This window comes from Gossypium hirsutum, chromosome A08 (genome assembly GCF_007990345.1).
Source record: "Gossypium hirsutum isolate 1008001.06 chromosome A08, Gossypium_hirsutum_v2.1, whole genome shotgun sequence".
Lineage (NCBI taxonomy): Eukaryota > Viridiplantae > Streptophyta > Magnoliopsida > Malvales > Malvaceae > Gossypium > Gossypium hirsutum.
The window spans coordinates 21,020,382-21,024,339 of record NC_053431.1 but is presented as its reverse complement, the minus strand read 5'-3'; the positions used below and the strand labels follow the sequence as shown (position 1 = coordinate 21,024,339).

The following is a 3,958-nucleotide window of genomic DNA, read 5'->3' as shown; positions in this document are numbered from 1 at the left end:
GGCTGATTATTTGGCTTGCAAAATGGATCTTGAAGACTCCTTCAAATTGCATTCAAACCCCTCCACTATTTATGCCTTTCTAGATTTGCCCCTACCATAAAATAGCATGTTTGAAATATTCAAACATGCCATATGTGTGGCCAGCCATGGGGGGAGTCTTTGGCTGCTGATTTCGGATATTTTTAGTAGTCTTTTCAACCTATAAATACCCCATTGGCTGCTCACTTCAAACACTTCTCAACCCTTCTCATCTCTTAACTTCTCTTTCACTTTTCTCTCTTCATTGTTCTTCATTTTCTTCTCCATTCCCTTGCCGATTTTGCCTCTTGAAAAAGATTCAATCAACCACCATTTGGAGCAGCATTCAAGTGTTTGTAGAAGCCTTGGTTAGACAAGAACAAGCAGAGAATGGGGAGTGGAGCAAACTAGTCAAGCCATGGAGAAAACACAGGATTTGATTCTTGTTCCCTATCCTTTTAATTTTGTTGTTATTATGATAAACATGTCTATGAATATTTGCGATGTTGATATGTTTCATTTAATTAATATGACTTGAATTTAATTCATGTTAGGTTGATTACATTTCATGAACTTAATTTATTAAAATTGTGTTTGTGTTATTATAGGCCTCGGTAAGATATTTGATTAAGTAAAACCATAACTAAGTTACTCTTGCATTACAATTGTAAGGTAACTAATGAATTAATTATTTAAATGGATTTAAATTGTAATTAATTGACACAATACTTAATCAGTGCATGTTTAATCATCTAAGGTAGCTGAGGATTAAATTAGCAATGGTATCTAACGATACATTAGCCTTGCATAACTTGCAAGATTATTGTGATTAAACTGTTTCAAGGTGGAAATACATTGTTACCTCACGTAATCTTTTATGTGCTTATGAGATTGAATTAATTGTTTGAATTAGCATAGAGATATGTACAAGAGATTATTTTAACTTCATAAGTATGTATGTGCATTAACACATTTGATTATTAAAATTTGTTTAATCGGCTGAATTCATATAAAGATATAGTCAAGAGATAAATGGATTTTGGTAGGTAAGTATGTTCATAAGTTAGCAAATTACCGAGTTGCCGTGAATTTATTCGTAACAACATAAACATGAGTTTAACAATTCTAAGTTAAGAAATGTAAATACTCTAGCACAATTATGTCACCTTGATTAAAATCATCTTTTGAAATCTTGCATTGGAACTTTTATTTTATGTTTATTTATTTTACTTAGTTAAAATCTTAATTTTTAATCACCTCCTCAAATCAAAATATTTTTCTTCACCAAAGTGTTTTTAAAATTACATTCATAAACAATTCTTTTCACAGTCCCTGTAGATACGATAACTCGACATTTACTTGTCACTTTATTACTTGTTGCGATTGTGTATACTTGCACATTTTCGTCATTCCAAGTTTTTGGTGCCATTGTCGGGGACTGTTTTAAAAGACATTATTTGTGAAATTGTTAATTTTGCATTTTGGTGTTTTTTTTGTTAAATTTTAATTCCATTTTTTTGTGTTTGTTTCAGTTGTTTTTGAGTATTGATCAAATTATTGACTTACTCCCTGTAAAACCCTAAAATTGAAAGGACTTTCTGACAAAGGAGAAGACAAGCGAACCAAAGAAGGACTGAAGATATGAATTTTGAAAATCCAAACCAAAATCTAAGAGGAACATTCACTTATAATACTCACAATTCAATCATTGTTGCCGAATATAGAAATTGTGCCATTCAACAATATGCCAATCCTCTATTAACGAGCTCAATTCGAGTATTAAGAGACCCGAAACTGAGGCACAACATTTTGAGCTGGAGCCGGTCATGTTCCAAATGTTGCAAAATATGGGTCAATTTAGCGGGATTCCTACTAAAGATCCACATATTCATCTTCAGCTATTCATAGAAGTGAGTGACTCATTTAAACTATTCAGGAAGACCGAGGATGCCTTGAGATTGAGATTATTTCCATACTTCTTAAGAGATAGAGCACGAGCGTGGTTGAACTCCCTACCATCCAGTTCCATAACTACATGGCAAGAGTTGGTCGACGTCTTTTAATGTAATATTTCCCTCCATATTTAACCATCAAGATCCAAAATGAAATCACTTCATTTCAGCAACTTGATAAAGAATATTTATATGAGGCATGGGAGCGATTCAAGGAGTTATTATGAAAGTGCCCTCATCACGGCATTCCTTGTTGTGTTCAAATGGAGACTTCTACATTGGTTTCAATATTCATACTAGAATGATGGTGGATGCTTCGACAAATGGAGCTCTTCTTTCTAAGTCTTATAACGATGCTTACAAGATTATTGAAAGAATTTCTAGCAATAACTATCCATGGCCAACCAACCGAGCAGCCTTAAGAAGACGAATTGCAGGAATACATTGTAACAGCCTATTTTCAGTCAAATCAGAACAGTGGTTTCGGGACTAGAAATATGAGGTCAAAATATTTATTTTATTATTATTTTAATATTTACAGTATGATAGAATAATTGTGTGAAATTATCGCTAAGAAATTTTATCGTTTGAGTGTTTAATTTGATGAAAAAGACTAAATCGAGTAAAGTGCAAAAGTGGTGTTCTATTAGCTAAAGGTGTCTAATAGCTACGGAATTTTAAAGTTATCCTTAAGTGATAATTATACCATTGTTTATATGAGTGGACATTCTTGGACATCTTTTAAGTGTTTTTGAATGCTTATAATTAAGGTTAAGTATGTAAATTAGTTAATAAATGATAATTTAATAAAACAAAAGCCATTATACTCATCATCTTCTTCATCTAACCGATTTTAACAAGGAAAAGAGCCATTTTTAGGGCTTGAAATTCATAAAGCTATTCTCTTTCATTTAGGTATGCATTTTGTCTCGTTTTAGTATTTTCTGTATTTTTGAGATTGTTGCAGCTTAGTCTAGCTAGCTCAAGGACTAATTTGCAAAACTGTTAAAGGTTTAGAGTTTTTCCATTGATGAATCTATGTGTGTTTTGATGTTTAATGGTAGAAAATGCATGGTTCTTATTGAATAAACAACATTTGTTAAGTGATTTTCAGTCAAATGTCCAACTAGGGATTAATTTGTAATTTTATGAAATAAGGACTAAATTATAAAAATGTGAAATATTAGGGGTAAAAGTGTAAAGTAGGTTTAAAGTGTATTTTGGACTAAATCAAATAGAGAGATTATTAAATAAGCTAAATTTGATATTATATAGGTCAAGAAAAGCGAAATATGGACTTAGATTAGGGAAAGAACAAGGTTTTGGATTAATCGACTTGTTTCGTTGTTTTTGTATTTGAGGTAAGTTCGTATGTAATAAGCATTGTTATAATTGTATTTTAAATGCTTTGATATTGCATAAATTGTAAATACAACCTTGCAAACACATTCGTCGATGATTTGGCAACGAGAAATCTTGATTGAACCTTAGGAATAGATTAGGATACGAATGACATGTCATTAGGGATATTATTGTTTTGGGTGCTGGTCCGTACGCCCTGCCGGTGGCTGAGTTATCCGACATGTGTTGCAGGTACTCGTCAGCTTGTGAGCAGCATCGTGTAGCTTCGTCATGACCGTCAGCTTGTGTGAGCAGGCCCGTTGATAGCTTAAGAGTGAGCATTATTGAGATATGATATTCAGATAGCTTCGACTATATATATTGGCACTCAAGGTACGAGATCCCCTAGTATCCTGTATTATTTCAAATGGTTCAACTGGTATATCGAAGGTATGAAATGGTGAGAATAGATAAGTAACAATACATGTATGTACAGAAACTATATGAGAATCGAATTTATGGAAGTTATAAGTTCATGGTTATATTTATGATTGAATACAAGTTAACATTTTGATTTGAATGTTTTGTAGCATATTATGTTTATATTATTTGATAGTGAATAAATGGTGTGTTTGCTTATTAATTCA

The 3,958-nt window shown here is 32.2% G+C and overlaps 1 non-coding gene across 1 annotated transcript; it reads right to left on the bottom strand.

Moving 5' to 3' along the window:
• Positions 1-2,110: 2,110 nt before the first annotated feature.
• On the bottom strand, positions 2,111-2,217 carry LOC121205651 (small nucleolar RNA R71). The gene has a single exon (XR_005900727.1). It is a non-coding gene; the product is annotated as a small nucleolar RNA R71 (small nucleolar RNA).
• Between the last annotated feature and the right edge of the window lie 1,741 nt (positions 2,218-3,958).